Genomic DNA, 23,709 nt, shown 5'->3' with positions numbered 1-23,709 from the left:
CCCCCCGCCCTCCCTGCTGTGTGTCCGTCCCCCCCCGCCCTCCCTGCAGCGCCTGACACACGCACACACAGCGCCTGACACACACGCACACACGCAGCACCTGACACACACACACAGACGCAGCACCGGACACTCACACGGACCTGACACACATGCACACACTCACACGCAGCGCCTGACACACACAGACACGCAGCGCCTGACACACACAGACACGCAGCGCCTGACACACACACACTCACGCACCTGACACACACACTCACGCACCTGACACACACACACACACTCACGCACCTGACACACACACACTCACGCACCTGACACACGCACACTCACGCACCTGACACACGCACACGGCACGCAGCACCTGACACACACACAGCACCTGACACACACACACACACGCAGCACCTGACACACAGACATGCAGCGCCTGACACACACACGCAGACACGCAGCACCTGACACACACACGCAGACACGCAGCACCTGACACACACACACACACGCAGCACCTGACACACACACGCAGACATGCAGCACCTGACACACACACGCAGACACGCAGCACCTGACACACACACGCAGACACGCAGCACCTGACACAGACACGCAGCACCTGACACACACACACATACGCAGCACCTGACACACACACACAGCACCTGACACACACACACGCAGCACCTGACACAGACATGCAGCGCCTGACACACACACGCAGACATGCAGCACCTGACACACACATGCAGCACCTGACAGACACACACACACACACACACACACACATGCAGCACCTGACACACCCACACACACAGACATGCAGCACCTGACACACCCACACACACACGCAGCACCTGACACACATACATACATGTGGCATTTAACGCACACACGCACAGCACCTGACACACAATCATATACACTCAGAGCACCTAACACACACATACACTCGCAGCACCTCACACACACTCGTATACACACGCAGCACCTGCCACTCACACATATATACACATGTAGCACCTGCCACTCCCACATACATGAACAGCACCTAACACACACATATATACATGCAGCACCTGACACACACATACACGTGCAGCACCTGACAGTCACACACATACAAATGCGACACAAACACATACACGCTCAACACCTGACACCCACGTGACAGCTGACACATACAAATGCAGCACCTGAGATACACACATATACACGTGCAGCACCTGAGACACACACATACACGTACAGCACCTGACACACACACACATGTATGTACACGCGCGGCTCCAGGCACACACATACGTACGTACACACGCGGAATTTAAAACACACACACTTACACGTGCGGCACCTGACACACATGTACGAACACGCGTGGCTCCTGACACACACACACGCGTGGCTCCTGACACACACACACACACACACACACACACATGTACGAACACGCTCGGCTCCTGACACACACACGTATATACGTATACGCACGGCACCTGACACCTACACGTATGTACGTATACGCACGGCTCCTGACACCCACACGCATGTACACGCGCGGCTCCTGGCACACACACACACACACACGTACGTACACGCGCGGCACCTGACACACGCCTGTACGTACACACATGCACAGCACCTGACATACACACATGTAGGTACGCGCCACCTGACACACACACACACACACACACGTACACGCACGACACTTGACACACACGTACGTACACGCACGGCACTGACACGTATGTACGCGCACGGCACCTGACAATCACGTACATACTAGTGATGAGTGGGTTCGGTTCGTCGGAATCCGAACCCCCCGAACTTCACCCATTTTACACGGGTTCGAGGCAGGTTCGAACCTTCCCGCCTTGCTCGGCTAGCCCGAGCGCGCACGAACGTCATCATCCCGCTGTCGGATTCTCGCGAGATTCGGATGTCTGCATTCGTGGAAAGGGATCCCATGTGTAAACATGGGACCCCTTTCAGTCCGTCTGGTCCGGGTGTTCGGTTTGTTGTTTTGCCAAGTACGTGGATTTAATCTGGAACCTGGATCAGGTGAGTATAATTATCTTTTATTTTCAGGTACCCGTGGATTCTACTTGGAGAAGAGGACCGACTGCTTCATGTCAACATAGGTAAGTATGTGTGTGTCGGCAGGTGGGAAATAAAGTTATACTTTCACGGTGTCTGTGTCCTGTTTTTATTTGGGTATTTTTCCCCCAGTAGAACTACAGGTACCAGCGGGCCCGTTTTTCTCCTGCATGCTGGTACTTGTGGTTCTCCAAGTACCAGCTTGCGGGGGAGGCTTGCTGGGACTTGTAGTACTACTAGAAAAAACAATATTATTTAAATTTTCTCAAGGCTATCAGCCTCCCATCCGCAGCCCTTGGATGGGGGGGACAGCCTCGGGCTTCACCCCTGGCCCTTAGGTGGCTGGGGGGGGGACCCCTTGATTGAAGGGGTCCCCACTCCCCCAGGGTACCCCGGCCAGGAGTGACTAGTTGGATATTTAATGCCACGGCCGCAGGGCACTGTATAAAAGTGACCCCCGGCTGTGGCATTATCTGTCCAGCTAGTGGAGCCCGATGCTGGTGTAAAAAATACGGGGGACCCCTACTCTTTTTGTCCCCCGTATTTTTTGCACCAGCACCAGGCGCAGAGCCCGGTGCTGGTTTTAAAAATACGGGGGATCCCCTGTCCGTTTTTCCCCCGGATTTTTAGAACCAGGACCGGCTCGAAGAGCCCGAGGCTGGTTATGCTTTGGAGGGGGGACCCACGCAATTTTTTTTTCGGGTTTTTCACATTCCATTTAAAAAATAAATAATATTTTAAAAAATATATAAATAATACTTGTGCCTCCAAAAAAGACAAACCAAGTACCTAATCCCTTCTAATATAAATAGATATGCTATTACCAAAAAAAAAAACTGCATAAAAAAAAACATGTTTTTAAAATTTTTTTATTAGATTCCGCCAGCAAAGTGTGGCGGATTGAAAATGACGAATTTACTGTTTAAAAGCACTGTTGTCGAATTTACAAACTTCAATTGAATATACTTTTGTCGAATTGCCGCATTTGTACCATTGCAGAAAAGTCGAATTTGTCAAATGTCGAATTTTAAAGTCGAATTTTGAAAGCCTGTAAGAATAGGCTCCGTCCCCTTCTACCCCTGTACCTTGCTCTCTCCTGTCTGTGCTCTCTCCCGTCTGTAGGACTAGGCCCCGCCCCCTTCTTTCCCTCCTGTGACTGCTCTCTCCTGACAAGTGGACCAGGCCTGCCCCCTACACGCTGCTGGTGTCTTCATTGTTACTTGGTCTGGAGCTCCGTTGGGGAGAGAACTCACGTGAGCTCATTAAGAATGAGGAACTGGGATGTTTTAATTTTATTGTGAGTAGTGTAGTGTGGTGATGTAGTATGTTGTATGGGGGGTATAGTGTAATTATGAAGTGCAGCATATGGGAGGGCTGTAGCATAGTGATGTAGTGTGGCATATGGGGGGTGGTAGCGCATAGGCGTGCGTACAGGGGGTGCCTGGTGCGCACAGGCACTCCCTAATGTCCAGCACCGCTGCACGCCACGCTTGAGTAGCACAGTGATCGCTGAGTGTGTGATCGGTGGAGCCTAGCCTGCAGCTCATTTCCGTACCTCCCACCACCGCTGCACCCGACCCCCCTCTGCCTGCTGCTAATACTATGCTGAGTGCATTCGTCGGCGGCCTCACTGGGGGGACTGGCGTCACCTTGCAATGTGACGTGGTGATGTCCGCCCATGCTCTCCTCCCGCCCACCTGTGCTTTCCTCCTGCTGCGGTCTCTCAGTCCTAGTGTGCCGCGGCCGCCACACCACTGGCAGTGTTCCTCTAGGAGGGACTGGGAGCTGCTGGCAGACACATTCTGCTGAGACTTACTTGTCAGTGCGGGTTCCGGACGGCAGGCGGCGGGTGGGAGGGCAGACGGGGAGCAGGTGTCACAAGGAGTGTGTGGGTAACTAATTAACAATACTTCCGCTCAACGTGGCACTGCTGGTCCTTCATCTCCCATGTCTCTTCACCAGGTGGCGGGCGGCCCGGAAATTAAGTGATGTGTTGTGCAGCAGTCAGTGTGAAGTGACTGTGAGTAACACTGGTGGTGCTGATGATGCTGCTGCAGAATCTGGAAGCAATTAATTCATAAATATAATGTACTCTATCAGTGTTTCTCTGACGTCCTAGTGGATGCTGGGAACTCCGTAAGGACCATGGGGATTAGCGGCTCCGCAGGATACTGGGCACAAAAGTAAAGCTTTAGGACTACCTGGTGTGCACTGGCTCCTCCCCCTATGACAATCCTCCAAGCCTCAGTTAGATTTTTGTGCCCGGCCGAGAAGGGTGCACACTAGGGGCTCTCCTGAGCTTCTTAGTGAAAGTTTTGTTTTAGGTTTTTTATTTTCAGTGAGACCTGCTGGCAACAGGCTCACTGCATCGAGGGACTAAGGGGAGAAGAAGCGAACTCACCTGCGTGCAGAGTGGATTGGGCTTCTTAGGCTACTGGACACCATTAGCTCCAGAGGGACCGAACACAGGCCCAGCCTCGGAGCTCGGTCCCAGAGCCGCGCCGCCGGCCCCCTTACAGAGCCAGAAGCAAGAAGAGGTCCGGAAAATCGGCGGCAGAAGACATCCTGTCTTCACCAAGGTAGCGCACAGCACTGCAGCTGTGCGCCATTGCTCCTCAGCACACTTCACACTTCGGTCACTGAGGGTGCAGGGCGCTAGGGGGGGGCGCCCTGAGCAGCAATAGAAACACCTTGGCTGGCGAAAATACATCACATATAGCCCCCAGGGCTATATGGATGAATTTTAACCCCTGGCAGATTCCACAGAAAAACGTGAGAAAAGGCCGCCGAGAAGGGGGCGGAGCCTATCTCCTCAGCACACTGGCGCCATTTTCTCTCACAGCGCCGTTGGAGGGAAACTCCCTGGCTCTCCCCTGCAGTTACTACACTACAGAAAGGGGTTAAAAAAGAGAGGGGGGCACTAATTAGGCGTAGTATAACAATACAGCAGCTATAAGGGGAAAAACACTTATATAAGGTTATCCCTGTATATATATATATATATATATAGCGCTCTGGTGTGTGCTGGCATACTCTCCCTCTGTCTCCCCAAAGGGCTAGTGGGGTCCTGTCCTCTATCAGAGCATTCCCTGTGTGTGTGCTGTGTGTCGGTACGATTGTGTCGACATGTATGAGGAGGAAAATGGTGTGGAGGCGGAGCAATTGCCTGTAATGGAGTTGTCACCCCCTAGGGAGTCGACACCTGAGTGGCTGAGCTTATGGAAGGAATTACGTGACAGTGTCAGCTCTTTACAAAAGATTGATGACATGAGACAGCCGGCTACTCAGCCTGTGCCTGTCCAGGTGTCTCAAAAGCCATCAGGGGCTCTAAAACGCCCGTTACCGCAGATGGCAGATACAGACGCCGACACGGATACTGATTCCAGTGTCGACGATTAAGAGACGAATGTGACTTCCAGTAGGGCCACACGTTACATGATTGAGGCTATGGAAAATGTTTTTACACATTTCTGATAATACCAGTACCACTAAAAAGGGTATTATGTTGGGTGAGAAAAAACTGCCTGTAGTTTTTCCTGCATCTGAGGAATTAAATGAAGTGTGTGATGATGCGTGGGTTTCCCCCGATAAAAACTGTTAATTCCTAAAAAGTTATTAGCATCATACCCCTTCCCGCCAGAGGATAGGGCACATTGGGAAACACCCCCTAGGGTGAATAAAGCGCTCACACGCTTGTCTAAACAGGTGGCACTACCGTCCCCGGATACGGCCGCCCTTAAGGAACCTGCTGACAGAAAGCAGTAAAATATCCTAAAATGTATATACACTCACACGGGTGTGATACTGCGACCAGCAATCGCCTCAGCCTGGATGTGCAGTGCTGGGGTGGCTTGGTCGGATTCCCTGACTGACAATATTGATACCCTAGATAGGGACAGTATATTACTGACTATAGAGCATTTAAAAGATGCTTTCTATATATGCGTTGTGCACAGAGGGATATTTGCCGACTGGCATCAAGAGTAAGTGCGCTGTCCATTTCTGCCAGAAGAGGGTTATGGACAAGACAGTGGTCAGGTGATGCTGATTCCAAAAGGCATATGGAAGTATCGCCTTATAAAAGGGAGGAGTTATTTGGGGTAGGTCTAACAGACCTGGTGGCCACGGCAACGGCTGGGAAATCCACATTTTTACCCCAGGTAGCCTCTCAACATAAGAAGACGCCGTATTATCAGGCGCAGTCCTTTGGGCCCCATAAGGGCAAGCGGGCAAAAGGCTCCTCATTTCTGCCCCGTGGCAGAGGGAGAGGAAAAAGGCTGCAGCAAACAGCCAGTTCCCAGGAACAGAAACGGTGGGGGCCCGTCTCATAAATTTCAGCGTGCAGTGGGCTCACTCACAGGTGGACCCCTGGATCCTTCAGGTGGTATCTCAGGGGTACAAATTGGAATTTGAGACGTCTCCCCTTCGCCGTTTTCCTAAAGTCTGCTTTACCGACGTCTCCCTCCGACAGGGAGGCGGTATGGGAAGCCATTCACAAGCTGTATTCCCAGCAGGTGATAATCAAGGTACCCCTCCTACAACAGGGAAAGGGGTATTATTCCACGCTGTTTGTGGTACCGAAGCCGGACGGCTCGGTGAGACCTAATTTAAATCTGAAATCCTTGAACACTTACATACAAAGGTTCAAATTCAAGATGGAGTCACTCAGAGCGGTGATGGCAAACCGGGAAGAAGGGGATTATATGGTGTCTCTGGACATCAAGGATGCTTATCTCCATGTCCCAAATTACCCTTCTCACCAAGGGTACCTCAGGTTTGTGGTACAGAACTGTCACTATCAGTTTCAGACGCTGCCGTTTGGTTTGTCCACGGCACCCCGGGTCTTTACCAAAGTAATGGCCGAAATGATGATACTCCTTCGAAGGAAGGGAGTTTTAATTATCCCTTACTTGGACGATCTCCGGATAAGGGCAAGATCCAGGGAACAGTTGGTAGTCGGGGTAGCACTATCTCAGGTAGTGTTGCGGCAGCACGGTTGGATTCTTAATATTCCAAAATCGCAGCTGATTCCGACGACACGTCTTCTATTCCTAAGGATGATCCTGGACGCAGTCCAGAAAATAAGAATTTACTTACCGATAATTCTATTTCTCATAGTCCGTAGTGGATGCTGGGGACTCCGAAAGGACCATGGGGAATAGCGGCTCCGCAGGAGACTGGGCACAAAGTAAAAGCTTTAGGACTAGCTGGTGTGCACTGGCTCCTCCCCCTATGACCCTCCTCCAAGCCTCAGTTAGGATACTGTGCCCGGACGAGCGTACACAATAAGGAAGGATTTTGAATCCCGGGTAAGACTCATACCAGCCACACCAATCACACCGTACAACTTGTGATCTGAACCCAGTTAACAGCATGATAACAGAAGGAGCCTCTGAAAAGATGGCTCACAACAACAATAACCCGATTTTTGTAACAATAACTATGTACAAGTAATGCAGACAATCCGCACTTGGGATGGGCGCCCAGCATCCACTACAGACTATGAGAAATAGAATTATCGGTAAGTAAATTCTTATTTTCTCTAACGTCCTAGTGGATGCTGGGGACTCCGAAAGGACCATGGGGATTATACCAAAGCTCCCAACCGGGTGGGAGAGTGCGGATGACTCTGCATCACCGAATGAGAGAACTCCAGGTCCTCCTCAGCCAGGGTATCAAATTTGTAGAATTTAGCAAACATGTTTTCCCCTGACCAAGTAGCTGCTCGGCAAAGTTGTAAAGCCGAGACCCCTCGGGCAGCCGCCCAAGATGAGCCCACTTTCCGTGTGGAATGGGCTTTTAAAGATTTTGGCTGTGGCAGGCCTGCCACAGAATGTGCAAGCTGAATTGTACTACAAATCCAACGAGCAATCGTCTGCTTAGAAGCAGGAGCACCCAGCTTGCTGGGTGCATACAGGATAAACAGCGAATCAGATTTTCTGACTCCAGCCGTCCTGGAAACATATATTTTCAGGGCCCTGACTACGTCCAGCAACTTGGAATCCTCCAAGTCCCTAGTAGCCGCAGGCACCACATATGAAAAATTAGGTAAGGGCTTTTATAGGATAAAGCCGCCAATTCTGAGACACGATGTACAGAGAGCCAACGTAAAAAATAACAATGTTTATTAATAAAACATATAAAAAGATTAATTGTCAAATAACCGGTGAAAAATATATATAAATATATATAAGAACATTCTACCTTTGAGAAAGTCACGTGAACGTGACGAAACGCGTCAGGACCCGCCCCTATCCACACTCAGCTCAGGTGAAATCTTCCAGGTGTTCCTTGGTCCCCGCTGCACCCTCCTTCTACAGCATCCGACATCAGCGGCTTCAGCGCACACGCCGCCACGACCGGGTTGTGAGAGAGACGATCCATTCCTTTCCGCTGCACAGCGTATATGGGCATTGCAGGACATTGAAGCCGAGGACGCTCGGCTCTTACCAGCCCATTTTGGAAAGGTATTGAATATCAATTTCAACTGAGGGACTTTTTTATTCATTAGGATCCTACCAACACACCTGGTATTTATCAACTATCTAACAAGTGAATCACGGAACTTTTCACCCCAATAAGCTGAGTCATTACAATATACCACTAGTTCACGTCTAGTGACTGTTCTTATATATATTTGTATATATTTTTCACCGGTTATTTGACAATTAATCTTTTTATATGTTTTATTAATAAACATTGTTATTTTTTACGTTGGCTCTCTGTACATCATGTTTCGTTCCTGATATTCAGCGCAGCCGTTTGTTCTTTTTCTATGCTATCACCACAATACTACACATAGTATTCCGGCAAGCGCAGACTATCAGGAACATAAAATTGTGATTATTTAATTCTATGAAACACGTATTGGTTTTCACTTTTTATTTTGATGATTAGGCACTCGTTTGTTGCAGTTTTTTGTTTTGGTCAATTCTGAGACACGCCTGGCTGAAGCCAGGGCTAACAGCATTACCACTTTCCATGTGAGATATTTTAAGTCCACAGTGGTGAGTGGTTCAAACCAATGTGATTTTAGGAATCCCAAAACTACATTGAGATCCCAAGGTGCCACTGGAGGCACAAAAGGAGGCTGTATATGCAGTACTCCCTTGACAAACGTCTGAACTTCAGGAACAGAAGCCAGTTCTTTTTGGAAGAATATTGACAGGGCCGAAATTTGAACCTTAATGGACCCTAATTTGAAGCCCATAGACAGTCCTGTTTGCAGGAAATGCGGGAAACGACCCAGTTGAAATTCCTCTGTAGGGGCCTTCCTGGCCTCGCACCACGCAACATATTTACGCCAAATACGGTGATAATGTTGTATGGTTACATCCTTCCTGGCTTTGATCAGGGTAGGGATGACTTCATCCGGAATGCCTTTTTCCTTCAGGATCCGGCGTTCAACCGCCATGCCGTCAAACGCAGCCGCGGTAAGTCTTGGAACAGACATGGTCCCTGCTGGAGCAGGTCCTTTCTTAGAGGTAGAGGCCACGGGTCTTCCGTGAGCATCTCTTGAATTTCCGGGTACCAAGTCCTTCTTGGCCAATCCGGAGCCACGAGTATAGTCTTTACTCCTCTCCTTCTTATGATTCTCAGTACTTTTGGTATGAGAGGAAGAGGAGGGAACACATACACTGACTGGTACACCCACGGTGTTACCAGAGAGTCCACAGCTATTGCCTGAGGGTCCCTTGACCTGGCGCAATATCTGTCCAGTTTTTTGTTGAGGCGGGACGCCATCATGTCCACCCTTTGGTTTTTCCCAACGGTTCACAATCATGTGGAAGACTTCTGGGTGAAGTCCCCACTCCCCCGGGTGAAGATCGTGTCTGCTGAGGAAGTCTGCTTCCCAGTTGTCCACTCCCGGAATGAACACTGCTGACAGTGCTATCACATGATTCTCCGCCCAGCGAAGAATCCTTGCCACTTCCATCATTGCCCTCCTGCTTCTTGTGCCGCCCTGTCTGTTTACGTGGGCGACTGCCGTGATGTTGTCCGACTGGATCAACACCGGCTGACCCTGAAGCAGAGGTCTTGCCTGACTTAGGGCATTGTAAATGGCCCTTAGTTCCAGGATATTTATGTGAAGTGACGTTTCCATGCTTGACCACAAGCCCTGGAAATTTCTTCCCTGTGTGACTGCTCCCCAGCCTCTCAGGCTGGCATCCGTGGTCACCAGGACCCAATCCTGAATGCCGAATCTGCGGCCCTCTAGGAGATGAGCACTCTGTAACCACCACAGGAGAGACACCCTTGTCCTTGGAGACAGGGTTATCCGCTGATGCATTTGAAGATGCGATCCGGACCATTTGTCCAGCAGATCCCACTGAAAAGTTCTTGCGTGGAATCTGCCGAATGGAATCGCTTCGTAAGAAGCCACCATCTTTCCCAGGACCATTGTGCATTGATGTACTGACACTTGGCCTGGTCTTAGGAGGTTCCTGACTATGTCGGATAACTCCTTGGCTTTCTCCTCCGGGAGAAACACCTTTTTCTGTACTGTGTCCAGAATCATCCCTAGGAACAGCAGACGTGTCGTCGGAATCAGCTGCGATTTTGGAATATTTAGAATCCATCCGTGCTGTCGTAGTACTACTTGAGATAGTGCTACTCCGACCTCTAACTGTTCTCTGGACCTTGCCTGCTTACTTTGTGCCTAACAATGCACAATGCAAACTACAGGTAGTGCTGCAGGGCCCACACCCTTTTACTTGCCGTACAGAGCAGCTCTGGAGCTGTTACAGTGCCCAGCTGCTGTAAGAAATCAGCTTGAATGCTTCAGGGGCTGGGGCATAGCCAACATGAGCCCCACACCGAAGGAGGGTGGAGGTGTTTAATGCGAACTAGGGGTCATCCAAGCGCCGCAAAAGGCCGCCATGCCCTGCACGCCCCTTTTCTCTTTTCATATGCAGACGAGGGTTGAAGCCAACTTTGACCCACTGCTTGGATGACATCACCGTATGCAAATCCATCTGCTGCAGGCCTTCCCCCAGGAATGCTTGCACTAGTTGTTGCATTTGGTTTGTTGTTTGGGGGTGCTTCATTATTAGGCAGCCTTCTGCCCTCCCATGTTCATCTGAAAATTTGTGTTCTCCCTGCAGTTGTTGTCCCCAGATGAGAGTTCCCTTGTGCTGCCTCAGTTGAATCTCCTCTACTTGACAGAGATGTGCCTGAGCAGCGGCCCTCCCCAGCCCTATCCCAAATCATACTTATTTTGCATAGGAGATACCATGGTCATGAAGATTGTTCTCCCAGGGTGAGGCTCATTCATTGCATTCTGGGTATGCTGACCCCTGTGATTTCCCCAAATGTGGGAAACTCGACTGCATTATTTGTGGTAGTGGGGGACTGTGTTTGTGCTTTCCTCTGGTCAGCTCTGGTAAAAGTCAGATTTATTTGTCTCAGATCTTCCTCTAGCCTTGTTCTTCTTTCGAGAGTTCCCTTGTGCTGCCTCAGTTGGATCTCCTTCACTTGACAGGGGGGTACCCGAGCAGCGACCCTCCCCAGCTCTAGCCCAACTTCTACTTACCTGGCAGGTGAGATACTATGATCATGTAGGTGCTTCTCCCAGGGCAAGGCTCACCCATTGCACTCTGGGTGTGCTGCTCCTGCGATTTCCCCAAATGTGGGAAACTTGACTGCATAATTTGTGTTTCCCCTGGTCGGCTCTCATATAATTCAGATCTCTTTGTCTCAGGTCTCTCTCCAGCCTAGTTTGCTGTCTGTTTCAACTTCTCTTTTCTTGAGCCGCTCCCTTCTATGCCCTTGCGCACTATCCTGACTTCTCCCGTCTGCTTACTTTGTGCCTTCCAATGCACAATGCAAACTACAGGTAGTGCTGCAGGGCCCACACCCTTTTACTTGCCGTTCAGAGCAGCTCTGGAGCTGTTACAGTGCCCAGCTGCTGCAAGAAATCAGCTTGAATGCTTCAGGGGCTGGGGCATAGCCAACATGAGCCCCACACCGAAGGAGGGTGGAGGTGTTTAATGCGAACTAGGGGTCATCCAAGCGCCGCAAAAGGCCGCCATGCCCTGCACGCCCCTTTTCTCTTTTCATATGCAGACGAGGGTTGAAGCCAACTTTGACCCACTGCTTGGATGACATCACCATATGCAAATCCATCTGCTGCTGGCCTTCCCCCAGGAATGCTTGTACTAGTTGTTGCATTTGGTTTGTTGTTTGGGGGTGCTTCAGTATTAGGCAGCCTTCTGCCCACCCATGTTTATCTGGAAATATGTGTTCTCCCTGCAGTTGTTGTCCCCAGATGAGAGTTCCCTTGTGCTGCCTCAGTTGAATCTCCTTTACTTGACAGAGATGTGCCTGAGCAGCGGCCCTCCCCAGCCCTATCCCAAATCATACTTATTTTGCATAGGCGATACCATGGTCATGAAGATTGTTCTCCCAGGGTGAGGTTCATTCATTGCATTCTGGGTATGCTGACCCCTGTGATTTCCCCAAATGTGGGAAACACGACTGCATTATTTGTGGTAGTGGGGGACTGTGTTTGTGCTTTCCTCTGGACAGCTCTGGTAAAAGTCAGATTTATTTGTCTCAGATCTTCCTCTAGCCTTGTTCTTCTTTCGAGAGTTCCCTTGTGCTGCCTCAGTTGGATCTCTTTCACTTGACAGGGGGGTGCCAGAGCAGCGACCCTCCCCAGCTCTAGCCCAACTCCTACTTACCTGCCAGGTGAGATACTTTGATCATGAAGGTGCTTCTCCCAGGGCAAGGCTCACCCATTGCACTCTGGGTGTGGTGCCCCTGCGATTTCCCCAAATGTGGGAAGCTTGACTGCATAATTTGTGTTTCCCCTGGTCAGCTCTCGTATAATTCAGATCTCTTTGTCTCAGGTCTCTCTCCAGCCTAGTTTGCTGTCTGTTTCCACTTCTTTTTTCATGAGCCCCTCCCTTTTATACCCTTGTGCACTATCCTGACTTCTCCTCCTGTCTGCTTACTTTGTGCCTTCCAATGCACAATGCAAACTACAGGTAGTGCTGCAGGGCCCACACCCTTTTACTTGCCGTACAGAGCAGCTCTGGAGCTGTTACAGTGCCCAGCTGCTGCAAGAAATCAGCTTGAATGCTTCAGGGGCTGGGGCATAGCCAACATGAGCCCCACACCGAAGGAGGGTGGAGGTGTTTAATGTGAACTAGGGGTCATCCAAGCGCCGCAAAAGGCCGCCATGCCCTGCACGCCCCTTTTCTCTTTTCATATGCAGACGAGGGTTGAAGCCAACTTTGACCCACTGCTTGGATGACATCACCGTATGCAAATCCATCTGCTGCAGGCCTTCCCCCAGGAATGCTTGCACTAGTTGTTGCATTTGGTTTGTTGTTTGGGGGTGCTTCAGTATTAGGCAGCCTTCTGCCCTCCCATGTTCATCTGAAAATATGTGTTCTCCCTGCAGTTGTTGTCCCCAGATGAGAGTTCCCTTGTGCTGCCTCAGTTGAATCTCCTTTACTTGACAGAGATGTGCCTGAGCAGCGGCCCTCCCCAGCCCTATCCCAAATCATACTTATTTTGCATAGGAGATACCATGGTCATGAAGATTGTTCTCCCAGGGTGAGGTTCATTCATTGTATTCTGGGTATGCTGACCCCTGTGATTTCCCCAAATGTGGGAAACTCGACTGCATTATTTGTGGTAGTGGGGGACTGTGTTTGTGCTTTCCTCTGGTCAGCTCTGGTAAAAGTCAGATTTATTTGTCTCAGATCTTCCTCTAGCCTTGTTCTTCTTTCGAGAGTTCCCTTGTGCTGCCTCAGTTGGATCTCTTTCACTTGACAGGGGGGTGCCCGAGCAGCGACCCTCCCCAGCTCTAGCCCAACTCCTACTTACCTGCCAGGTGAGATACTATGATCATGAAGGTGCTTCTCCCAGGGCAAGGCTCACCCATTGCACTCTGATTTCCCCAAATGTGGGAAGCTTGACTGCATAATTTGTGTTTCCCCTGGTCGGCTCTCGTATAATTCAGATCTCTTTGTCTCAGGTCTCTCTCCAGCCTAGTTTGCTGTCTGTTTCCACTTCTTTTTTCATGAGCCCCTCCCTTTTATACCCTTGTGCACTATCCTGACTTCTCCTCCTGTCTGCTTACTTTGTGCCTTCCAATGCACAATGCAAACTACAGGTAGTGCTGCAGGGCCCACACCCTTTTACTTGCCGTACAGAGCAGCTCTGGAGCTGTTACAGTGCCCAGCTGCTGCAAGAAATCAGCTTGAATGCTTCAGGGGCTGGGGCATAGCCAACATGAGCCCCACACCGAAGGAGGGTGGAGGTGTTTAATGCGAACTAGGGGTCATCCAAGCGCCGCAAAAGGCCGCCATGCCCTGCACGCCCCTTTTCTCTTTTCATATGCAGACGAGGGTTGAAGCCAACTTTGACCCACTACTTGGATGACATCACCGTATGCAAATCCATCTGCTGCAGGCCTTCCCCCAGGAATGCTTGCACTAGTTGTTGCATTTGGTTTGTTGTTTGGGGGTGCTTCAGTATTAGGCAGCCTTCTGCCCTCCCATGTTCATCTGAAAATATGTGTTCTCCCTGCAGTTGTTGTCCCCAGATGAGAGTTCCCTTGTGCTGCCTCAGTTGAATCTCCTTTACTTGACAGAGATGTGCCTGAGCAGCGGCCCTCCCCAGCCCTATCCCAAATCATACTTATTTTGCATAGGAGATACCATGGTCATGAAGATTGTTCTCCCAGGGTGAGGTTCATTCATTGCATTCTGGGTATGCTGACCCCTGTGATTTTCCCAAATTTGGGAAACTCGACTGCATTATTTGTGGTAGTGGGGGACTGTGTTTGTGCTTTCCTCTGGTCAGCTCTGGTAAAAGTCAGATTTCTTTGTCTCAGATCTTCCTCTAGCCTTGTTCTTCTTTCGAGAGTTTCCTTGTGCTGCCTCAGTTGGATCTCCTTCACTTGACAGGGGGGTGCCCGAGCAGCGACCCTCCCAAGCTCTAGCCCAACTCCTACTTACCTGCCAGGTGAGATACTATAATCAGGAAGGTGCTTCTCCCAGGGCAAGGCTCACCCATTGCACTCTGGGTGTGCTGCTCCTGCGATTTCCCCAAATGTGGGAAACTTGACTGCATAATTTGTGTTTCCCCTGGTCGGCTCTCGTATAATTCAGATCTCTTTGTCTCAGGTCTCTCTCCAGCCTAGTTTGCTGTCTGTTTCAACTTCTCTTTTCTTGAGCCGCTCCCTTCTATGCCCTTGCGCACTATCCTGACTTCTCCCGTCTGCTTACTTTGTGCCTTCCAATGCACAATGCAAACTACAGGTAGTGCTGCAGGGCCCACACCCTTTTACTTGCCGTTCATAGCAGCTCTGGAGCTGTTACAGTGCCCAGCTGCTGCAATAAATCAGCTTGAATGCTTCAGGGGATGGGGCATGGCCAACATGAGCCCCACACCAAAGGAGGGTGGGGGTGTTTAATGCGAACTAGGGTCATCCAAGCACCGCAAAAGGCCGCCATGCCCTGCACGCCCCTTTTCTCTTTTCATATGCAGATGAGGGTTGAAGCCAACTTTGACCCACTGCTTGGATGACATCACCGTATGCAAATCCGTCTTCTGCAGAACTTCCCCCAGGAATGCTTGCACTAGTTGTTGCATTTGGTTTGTTGTTTGGGGGTGCTTCAGTATTAGGCAGCCTTCTGCCCTCCCATGTTCATCTGAAAATATGTGTTCTCCCTGCAGTTGTTGTCCCCAGATGAGAGTTCCCTTGTGCTGCCTCAGTTGAATCTCCTTTACTTGACAGAGATGTGCATGAGCAGCGGCCCTCCCCAGCCCTATCCCAAATCATACTTATTTTGCATAGGAGATACCATGGTCATGAAGATTACTCTCCCAGGGTGAGGTTCATTCATTGCATTCTGGGTATGCTGACCCCTGTGTTTTCCCCAAATGTGGGAAACGCGACTGCTTTATTTGTTGGTAGTGGGGGACTGTGTTTGTGTTTTCCTCTGGTCAGCTCTGGTAAAAGTCAAATTTCTTTGTTTCAGATCTTCCTCTAGCCTTGTTCTTCTTTCGAGAGTTTCCTTGTGCTGCCTCAGTTGGATCTCCTTCACTTGACAGGGGGGTGCCCGAGCAGCGACCCTCCCCAGCTCTAGCCCAACTCCTACTTACCTGCCAGGTGAGATACTATGATCATGAAGGTGCTTCTCCCAGGGCAAGGCTCACCCATTGCACTCTGGGTGTGCTGCCCCTGCGATTTCCCCAAATGTGGGAAACTTGACTGCATAATTTGTGTTTCCCCTGGTCAGGTCTCGTATAATTCAGATCTCTTTGTCTCAGGTCTCTCTCCAGCCTAGTTTGCTGTCTGTTTCAACTTCTCTTTTCTTGAGCCGCTCCCTTTTATACCCTTGTGCACTATCCTGACTTCTCCTCCTGTCTGCTTACTTTGTGCCTTCCAATGCGCAATGCAAACTACAGGTAGTGCTGCAGGGCCCACACCCTTTTACTTGCCTTACTGAACAGCTCTGGAGCTGTTACAGTGCCAAGCTGCTGCAAGAAATCAGCTTGAATGCTTCAGGGGATGGGGCATGGCCAACATGAGCCCCACACCGAAGGAGGGTGGAGGTGTTTAATGCGAACTAAGGGTCATCCAAGCGCCGCAAAAGGCCGCCATGCCCTGCATACCCCTTTTCTCTTTTCATATGCAGATGAGGGTTCCAGCCAACTTTGGCCCACTGCTTGGATGACATCACCGTATGCAATTCCGTCTTCTGCAGAACTTCCCCCAGGAATGCTTGTACTAGTTGTTGCATTTGGTTTGTTGTTTGGGGGTGCTTCAGTATTAGGCAGCCTTCTGCCCTCCCATGTTCATCTGAAAATATGTGTTCTCCCTGCAGTTGTTGTCCCCAGATGAGAGTTTCCTTGTGCTGCCTCAGTTGAATCTCCTTTACTTGACAGAGATGTGCATGAGCAGCGGCCCTCCCCAGCCCTATCCCAAATCATACTTATTTTGCATAGGAGATACCATGGTCATGAAGATTGTTCTCCCAGGGTGAGGTTCATTCATTGCATTTTGGGTATGCTGACCCCTGTGATTTCCCCAAATGTGGGAAACTCGACTGCATTATTTGTGGTAGTGGGGACTGTGTTTGTGCTTTCCTCTGGTCAGCTCTGGAAAAAGTCAGATTTCTTTGTCTCAGATCTTCCTCTAGCCTTGTTCTTCTTTCGAGAGTTCCCTTGTGCTGCCTCAGTTGGATCTCTTTCACTTGACAGGGGGGTGCCCGAACAGCGACTTTCCCCAGCTCTAGCCCAACTCCTACTTACCTGCCAGGTGAGATACTATGATCATGAAGGTGCTTCTCCCAGGGCAAGGCTCACCCATTGTACTCTGGGTGTGCTGCTCCTGCGATTTCCCCAAATGTGGGAAACTTGACTGCATAATTTGTGTTTCCCCTGGTCGGCTCTCGTATAATTCAGATCTCTTTGTCTCAGGTCTCTCTCCAGCCTAGTTTGCTGTCTGTTTCCACTTCTCTTTTCTTCAGCCGCTCCCTTCTATACCCTTGTGCACTATCCTGACTTCTCCTCCCGTCTGCTTACTTTGTGCCTTCCAATGCACAATGCAAACTACAGGTAGTGCTGCAGGGCCCACACCCTTTTACTTGCCTTACAGAGCAGCTCTGGAGCTGTTACAGTGCCCAGCTGCTGCAAGAAATCAGCTTGAATGCTTCAGGGGCTGGGGCATAGCCAACATGAGCCCCACACCGAAGGAGGGTGGAGGTGTTTAATGCAAACTAGGGGTCAGACAAGCGCCGCAAAAGGCCACCATGCCCTGCACGCCCCTTTTCTGTTTTCATATGCAGACGAGGGTTGAAGCCAACTTTGACCCACTGCTTGGATGACATCACCATATGCAAATCCATCTGCGGCAGGCCTTCCCCCAGGAATGCTTGCACTAGTTGTTGCATTTGGTTTGTTGTTTGGAGGTGCTTCAGTATTAGGCAGCCTTCTGCCCTCCCATGTTCATCTGAAAATATGTGTTCTCCCTGCAGTTGTTGTCCCAAGATGAGAGTTCCCTTGTGCTGCCTCAGTTGAATCTCCTTTACTTGACAGAGATGTGCATGAGCAGCGGCCCTCCCCAGCCCTATTCCAAATCATACTTATTTTGCATAGGAGATACCATGGTCATGAAGATTTTTCTCCCAGGGTGAGGTTCATTCATTGCATTTTGGGTATGCTGACCCCTGTGATTTCCCCAAATGTGGGAAACTTGACTGCATTATTTGTGGTAGTGGGAGACTGTGTTTGTGCTTTCCTCTGGTCAGCTCTGGTAAAAGTCAGATTTCTTTGTCTCAGATTTTCCTTTAGCCTTGTTCTTCTTTCGAGAGTTCCCTTGTGCTGCCTCAGTTGGATCTCCTTCACTTTACAGGGGGGTACCCGAGCAGCGACCCTCCCCAGCTCTAGCCCAACTCCTACTTACCTGCCAGGTGAGATACTATGATCATGAAGGTGCTTCTCCCAGGGCAAGGCTCACCCATTGTACTCTGGGTGTGCTGCTCCTGCGATTTCCCCAAATGTGGGAAACTTGACTGCATAATTTGTGTTTCCCCTGGTCGGCTCTCGTATAATTCAGATCTCTTTGTCTCAGGTCTCTCTCCAGCCTAGTTTGCTGTCTGTTTCCACTTATCTTTTCTTCAGCCGCTCCCTTCTATACCCTTGTGCACTATCCTGACTTCTCCTCCCGTCTGCTTACTTTGTGCCTTCCAATGCACAATGCAAACTACAGGTAGTGCTGCAGGGCCCACACCCTTTTACTTGCCTTACAGAGCAGCTCTGGAGCTGTTACAGTGCCCAGCTGCTGCAAGAAATCAGCTTGAATGCTTCAGGGGCTGGGGCATAGCCAACATGAGCCCCACACCGAAGGAGGGTGGAGGTGTTTAATGCAAACTAGGGGTCAGACAAGCGCCGCAAAAGGCCACCATGCCCTGCACGCCCCTTTTCTGTTTTCATATGCAGACGAGGGTTGAAGCCAACTTTGACCCACTGCTTGGATGACATCACCATATGCAAATCCATCTGCGGCAGGCCTTCCCCCAGGAATGCTTGCACTAGTTGTTGCATTTGGTTTGTTGTTTGGAGGTGCTTCAGTATTAGGCAGCCTTCTGCCCTCCCATGTTCATCTGAAAATATGTGTTCTCCCTGCAGTTGTTGTCCCAAGATGAGAGTTCCCTTGTGCTGCCTCAGTTGAATCTCCTTTACTTGACAGAGATGTGCATGAGCAGCGGCCCTCCCCAGCCCTATTCCAAATCATACTTATTTTGCATAGGAGATACCATGGTCATGAAGATTTTTCTCCCAGGGTGAGGTTCATTCATTGCATTTTGGGTATGCTGACCCCTGTGATTTCCCCAAATGTGGGAAACTTGACTGCATTATTTGTGGTAGTGGGAGACTGTGTTTGTGCTTTCCTCTGGTCAGCTCTGGTAAAAGTCAGATTTCTTTGTCTCAGATTTTCCTTTAGCCTTGTTCTTCTTTCGAGAGTTCCCTTGTGCTGCCTCAGTTGGATCTCCTTCACTTTACAGGGGGGTACCCGAGCAGCGACCCTCCCCAGCTCTAGCCCAACTCCTACTTACCTGCCAGGTGAGATACTATGATCATGAAGGTGCTTCTCCCAGGGCAAGGCTCACCCATTGTACTCTGGGTGTGCTGCTCCTGCGATTTCCCCAAATGTGGGAAACTTGACTGCATAATTTGTGTTTCCCCTGGTCGGCTCTCGTATAATTCAGATCTCTTTGTCTCAGGTCTCTCTCCAGCCTAGTTTGCTGTCTGTTTCCACTTCTCTTTTCTTCAGCCGCTCCCTTCTATACCCTTGTGCACTATCCTGACTTCTCCTCCCGTCTGCTTACTTTGTGCCTTCCAATGCACAATGCAAACTACAGGTAGTGCTGCAGGGCCCACACCCTTTTACTTGCCTTACAGAGCAGCTCTGGAGCTGTTACAGTGCCCAGCTGCTGCAAGAAATCAGCTTGAATGCTTCAGGGGATGGGGCATGGCCAACATGAGCCCCACACCAAAGGAAGGTGGAGGTGTTTAATGCGAACTAGGGGTCATCCAAGCACCGCAAAAAGCCGCCATGCCCTGCACGCCCCTTTTCTCTTTTCATATGCAGATGAGGGTTGAAGCCAACTTTGACCCACTGCTTGGATGACATCACCGTATGCAAATCCGTCTTCTGCAGAACTTCCCCCAGGAATGCTTGCACTAGTTGTTGCATTTGGTTTGTTGTTTGGGGGTGCTTCAGTATTAGGCAGCCTTCTGCCCTCCCATGTTCATCTGAAAATATGTGTTCTCCCTGCAGTTGTTGTCCCCAGATGAGAGTTCCCTTGTGCTGCCTCAGTTGAATCTCCTTAACTTGACAGAGATGTGCCTGAGCAGCGGCCCACCCCAGCTCTATCCCAAATCATACTTATTTTGCATAGGACATACCATGGTCATGAAGATTATTCTCCCAGGGTGAGGTTCATACATTGCATTCTGGGTATGCTGACCCCTGTGATTTCCCCAAATGTGGGAAACTCGACTGCTTTATTTGTGGTAGTGGGGGACTGTGTTTGTGTTTTCCTCTGGTCAGCTCTGGTAAAAGTCAGATTTCTTTGTTTCAGATCTTCCTCTAGCCTTGTTCTTCTTTTGAGAGTTCCCTTGTGCTTCCTCAGTTGGATCTCCTTCACTTGACAGGGGGGTGCCCGAGCAGAGACCCTCCCCAGCTCTAGCCCAACTCCTACTTACCTGCCAGGTGAGATACTATGATCATGATGGTGCTTCTCCCAGGGCAAGGCTCACCCATTGCACTCTGGGTGTGCTGCCCTGCGATTTCCCCAAATGTGGGAAACTTGACTGCATAATTTGTGTTTCCCCTGGTCGGCTCTCGTATAATTCAGATCTCTTTGTCTCAGGTCTCTCTCCAGCCTAGTTTGCTGTCTGTTTCCACTTCTCTTTTCTTCAGCCGCTCCCTTCTATAACCTTGTGCACTATCCTGACTTCTCCTCCCGTCTGCTTACTTTGTGCCTTCCAATGCACAATGCAAACTACAGGTAGTGCTGCAGGGCCCACACCCTTTTACTTGCCTTACAGAGCAGCTCTGGAGCTGTTACAGTGCCCAGCTGCTGCAAGAAATCTGCTTGAATGCTTCAGGGGATGGGGCATGGCCAACATGAGCCCCACACCAAAAGAGGGTGGAGGTGTTTAATGCGAACTAGGGGTCATCCAAGCACCGCAAAAGGCCGCCATGCCCTGCACGCCCCTTTTCTCTTTTCATATGCAGACGAGGGTTGAAGCCAACTTTGACCCACTGCTTGGATGACATCACCATATGCAAATCCATCTGCGGCAGGCCTTCCCCCAGGAATGCTTGCACTAGTTGTTGCATTTGGTTTGTTGTTTGGGGGTGCTTCAGTATTAGGCAGCCTTCTGCCCTCCCATGTTCATCTGAAAATATATGTTCTCCCTGCAGTTGTTGTCCCCAGATGAGAGTTCCCTTGTGTTGCCTCAGTTAAATCTCCTTTACTTGACAGAGATGTGCATGAGCAGCGGCCCTCCCCTGCCCTATTCCAAATCATACTTATTTTGCATAGGAGATACCATGGTCATGAAGATTTTTCTCCCAGGGTGAGGTTTATTCATTGCATTTTGGGTATGCTGACCCCTGTGATTTCCCCAAATGTGGGAAACTTGACTGCATTATTTGTGGTAGTGGGAGGCTGTGTTTGTGATTTCTTCTGGTCAGCTCTGGTAAAAGTCAGATTTCTTTGTCTCAGATTTTCCTTTAGCCTTGTTCTTCTTTCGAGAGTTCCCTTGTGCTGCCTCAGTTGGATCTCCTTCACTTTACAGGGGGGTACCCGAGCAGCGACCCTCCCCAGCTCTAGCCCAACTCCTACTTACCTGCCAGGTGAGATACTATGATCATGAAGGTGCTTCTCCCAGGGCAAGGCTCACCCATTGTACTCTGGGTGTGCTGCTCCTGCGATTTCCCCAAATGTGGGAAACTTGACTGCATAATTTGTGTTTCCCCTGGTCGGCTCTCGTATAATTCAGATCTCTTTGTCTCAGGTCTCTCTCCAGCCTAGTTTGCTGTCTGTTTCCACTTCTCTTTTCTTCAGCCGCTCCCTTCTATACCCTTGTGCACTATCCTGACTTCTCCTCCCGTCTGCTTACTTTGTGCCTTCCAATGCACAATGCAAACTACAGGTAGTGCTGCAGGGCCCACACCCTTTTACTTGCCTTACAGAGCAGCTCTGGAGCTGTTACAGTGGCCAGCTGCTGCAAGAAATCAGCTTGAATGCTTCAGGGGCTGGGGCATAGCCAACATGAGCCCCACACCGAAGGAGGGTGGAGGTGTTTAATGCAAACTAGGGGTCAGTCAAGCGCCGCAAAAGGCCACCATGCCCTGCACGCCCCTTTTCTGTTTTTATATGCAGACGAGGGTTGAAGCCACCTTTGACCCACTGCTTGGATGACATCACCATATGCAAATCCATCTGCGGCAGGCCTTCCCCCAGGAATGCTTGCACTAGTTGTTGCATTTGGTTTGTTGTTTGGGGGTGCTTCAGTATTAGGCAGCCTTCTGCTCCACCCTCCTTTGGTGTGGGGCTCATGTTGGCCATGTCCCATCCCCTGAAGCATTCAAGCAGATTTCTTGCAGCAGCTGGGCACTGTAACAGCTCCAGAGACGCTCTGTAAGGCAAGTAAAAGGGTGTGGGCCCTGCAGCACTACCTGTAGTTTGCATTGTGCATTGGAAGGCACAAAGTAAGCAGACGGGAGGAGAAGTCAGGATAGTGCACAAGGGTATAGAAGGGAGCGGCTGAAGAAAAGAGAAGTGGAAACAGACAGCAAACTAGGCTGGAGAGAGATCTGAGACAAAGAGATCTGAATTATACGAGAGCCGACCAGGGGAAACACAAATTATGCAGTCAAGTTTCCCACATTTAGGGAAATCGCAGGGGCAGCACACCCAGAGTGCAATGGGTGAGCCTTGCCCTGGGAGAAGCACCTTCATGATCATAGTATCTCACCTGGCAGGTAAGTAGGAGTTGGGCTAGAGCTAGGGAGGGTCGCTGCTTGGACACCCCCCTGTTAAGTGAAGGAGATCCAACTGAGGCAGCACAAGGGAACTCTCGAAAGAAGAACAAGGCTAAAGGAAAATCTGAAACAAAGAAATCTGACTTTTACTAGAGCTGACCAGAAGAAATCACAAACACAGCCTCCCACTACCACAAATAATGCAGTCGAGTTTCCCACATTTGGGGAAATCACAGGGGTCAGCATACCCAAAATGCAATGAATGAACCTCACCCTGGGAGAAAAATCTTCATGACCATGGTATCTCCTATGCAAAATAAGTATGATTTGGAAGAGGGCTGGGGAGGGCCGCTGCTCATGCACATCTCTGTCAAGTAAAGGAGATTCAACTGAGGCAGCACAAGGGAACTCTCATCTTGGGACAACAACTGCAGGGAGAACATATATTTTCAGATGAACATGGGAGGGCAGAAGGCTGCCTAATACTGAAGCACCCCCAAACAACAAACCAAATGCAACAACTAGTGCAAGCATTCCTGGGGGAAGGCCTGCCGCAGATGGATTTGCATATGGTGATGTCATCCAAG

The 23,709-nt window shown here is 50.1% G+C and overlaps 20 non-coding genes and 1 pseudogene across 20 annotated transcripts; 19 read left to right on the top strand and 2 right to left on the bottom strand.

The window, feature by feature from the left end:
* Positions 1-11,308: 11,308 nt before the first annotated feature.
* Positions 11,309-11,472, top strand: LOC135013330 (U1 spliceosomal RNA). Its single transcript, XR_010212009.1, has one exon. It is a non-coding gene; the product is annotated as a U1 spliceosomal RNA (small nuclear RNA).
* A 152-nt stretch (positions 11,473-11,624) lies between these two features.
* Positions 11,625-11,766, top strand: LOC135013444 (U1 spliceosomal RNA; annotated as a pseudogene).
* Positions 11,767-12,458: 692 nt separating this feature from the next.
* Positions 12,459-12,622, top strand: LOC135013393 (U1 spliceosomal RNA). The gene has a single exon (XR_010212070.1). It is a non-coding gene; the product is annotated as a U1 spliceosomal RNA (small nuclear RNA).
* A 152-nt stretch (positions 12,623-12,774) lies between these two features.
* Positions 12,775-12,937, top strand: LOC135013589 (U1 spliceosomal RNA). The gene has a single exon (XR_010212250.1). It is a non-coding gene; the product is annotated as a U1 spliceosomal RNA (small nuclear RNA).
* A 674-nt stretch (positions 12,938-13,611) lies between these two features.
* Positions 13,612-13,775, top strand: LOC135013667 (U1 spliceosomal RNA). The gene has a single exon (XR_010212318.1). It is a non-coding gene; the product is annotated as a U1 spliceosomal RNA (small nuclear RNA).
* Positions 13,776-14,747: 972 nt separating this feature from the next.
* LOC135013664 (U1 spliceosomal RNA) lies at positions 14,748-14,911 on the top strand. The gene has a single exon (XR_010212315.1). It is a non-coding gene; the product is annotated as a U1 spliceosomal RNA (small nuclear RNA).
* A 152-nt stretch (positions 14,912-15,063) lies between these two features.
* On the top strand, positions 15,064-15,226 carry LOC135013538 (U1 spliceosomal RNA). Its single transcript, XR_010212208.1, has one exon. It is a non-coding gene; the product is annotated as a U1 spliceosomal RNA (small nuclear RNA).
* Positions 15,227-15,896: 670 nt separating this feature from the next.
* LOC135013458 (U1 spliceosomal RNA) lies at positions 15,897-16,061 on the top strand. Its single transcript, XR_010212130.1, has one exon. It is a non-coding gene; the product is annotated as a U1 spliceosomal RNA (small nuclear RNA).
* A 152-nt stretch (positions 16,062-16,213) lies between these two features.
* On the top strand, positions 16,214-16,376 carry LOC135013476 (U1 spliceosomal RNA). The gene has a single exon (XR_010212149.1). It is a non-coding gene; the product is annotated as a U1 spliceosomal RNA (small nuclear RNA).
* Positions 16,377-17,050: 674 nt separating this feature from the next.
* On the top strand, positions 17,051-17,212 carry LOC135013671 (U1 spliceosomal RNA). The gene has a single exon (XR_010212322.1). It is a non-coding gene; the product is annotated as a U1 spliceosomal RNA (small nuclear RNA).
* Positions 17,213-17,365: 153 nt separating this feature from the next.
* LOC135013521 (U1 spliceosomal RNA) lies at positions 17,366-17,528 on the top strand. The gene has a single exon (XR_010212191.1). It is a non-coding gene; the product is annotated as a U1 spliceosomal RNA (small nuclear RNA).
* A 674-nt stretch (positions 17,529-18,202) lies between these two features.
* On the top strand, positions 18,203-18,366 carry LOC135013402 (U1 spliceosomal RNA). Its single transcript, XR_010212078.1, has one exon. It is a non-coding gene; the product is annotated as a U1 spliceosomal RNA (small nuclear RNA).
* Positions 18,367-18,518: 152 nt separating this feature from the next.
* Positions 18,519-18,681, top strand: LOC135013520 (U1 spliceosomal RNA). The gene has a single exon (XR_010212190.1). It is a non-coding gene; the product is annotated as a U1 spliceosomal RNA (small nuclear RNA).
* Positions 18,682-19,355: 674 nt separating this feature from the next.
* On the top strand, positions 19,356-19,519 carry LOC135013400 (U1 spliceosomal RNA). Its single transcript, XR_010212076.1, has one exon. It is a non-coding gene; the product is annotated as a U1 spliceosomal RNA (small nuclear RNA).
* Positions 19,520-19,671: 152 nt separating this feature from the next.
* LOC135013519 (U1 spliceosomal RNA) lies at positions 19,672-19,834 on the top strand. The gene has a single exon (XR_010212189.1). It is a non-coding gene; the product is annotated as a U1 spliceosomal RNA (small nuclear RNA).
* A 674-nt stretch (positions 19,835-20,508) lies between these two features.
* Positions 20,509-20,672, top strand: LOC135013422 (U1 spliceosomal RNA). Its single transcript, XR_010212097.1, has one exon. It is a non-coding gene; the product is annotated as a U1 spliceosomal RNA (small nuclear RNA).
* A 152-nt stretch (positions 20,673-20,824) lies between these two features.
* LOC135013526 (U1 spliceosomal RNA) lies at positions 20,825-20,986 on the top strand. The gene has a single exon (XR_010212196.1). It is a non-coding gene; the product is annotated as a U1 spliceosomal RNA (small nuclear RNA).
* Positions 20,987-21,660: 674 nt separating this feature from the next.
* Positions 21,661-21,824, top strand: LOC135013406 (U1 spliceosomal RNA). The gene has a single exon (XR_010212081.1). It is a non-coding gene; the product is annotated as a U1 spliceosomal RNA (small nuclear RNA).
* Positions 21,825-21,976: 152 nt separating this feature from the next.
* LOC135013518 (U1 spliceosomal RNA) lies at positions 21,977-22,139 on the top strand. Its single transcript, XR_010212188.1, has one exon. It is a non-coding gene; the product is annotated as a U1 spliceosomal RNA (small nuclear RNA).
* An 828-nt stretch (positions 22,140-22,967) lies between these two features.
* LOC135013502 (U1 spliceosomal RNA) lies at positions 22,968-23,130 on the bottom strand. The gene has a single exon (XR_010212176.1). It is a non-coding gene; the product is annotated as a U1 spliceosomal RNA (small nuclear RNA).
* Positions 23,131-23,282: 152 nt separating this feature from the next.
* LOC135013410 (U1 spliceosomal RNA) lies at positions 23,283-23,446 on the bottom strand. The gene has a single exon (XR_010212086.1). It is a non-coding gene; the product is annotated as a U1 spliceosomal RNA (small nuclear RNA).
* Between the last annotated feature and the right edge of the window lie 263 nt (positions 23,447-23,709).

This window comes from Pseudophryne corroboree, unplaced genomic scaffold (genome assembly GCF_028390025.1).
Source record: "Pseudophryne corroboree isolate aPseCor3 unplaced genomic scaffold, aPseCor3.hap2 scaffold_271, whole genome shotgun sequence".
In the NCBI taxonomy this organism is placed as follows: Eukaryota; Metazoa; Chordata; class Amphibia; order Anura; family Myobatrachidae; genus Pseudophryne; species Pseudophryne corroboree.
The sequence above is the reverse complement of the archived record's forward strand: the minus strand, read 5'-3'. Positions and strand labels throughout refer to the sequence as shown.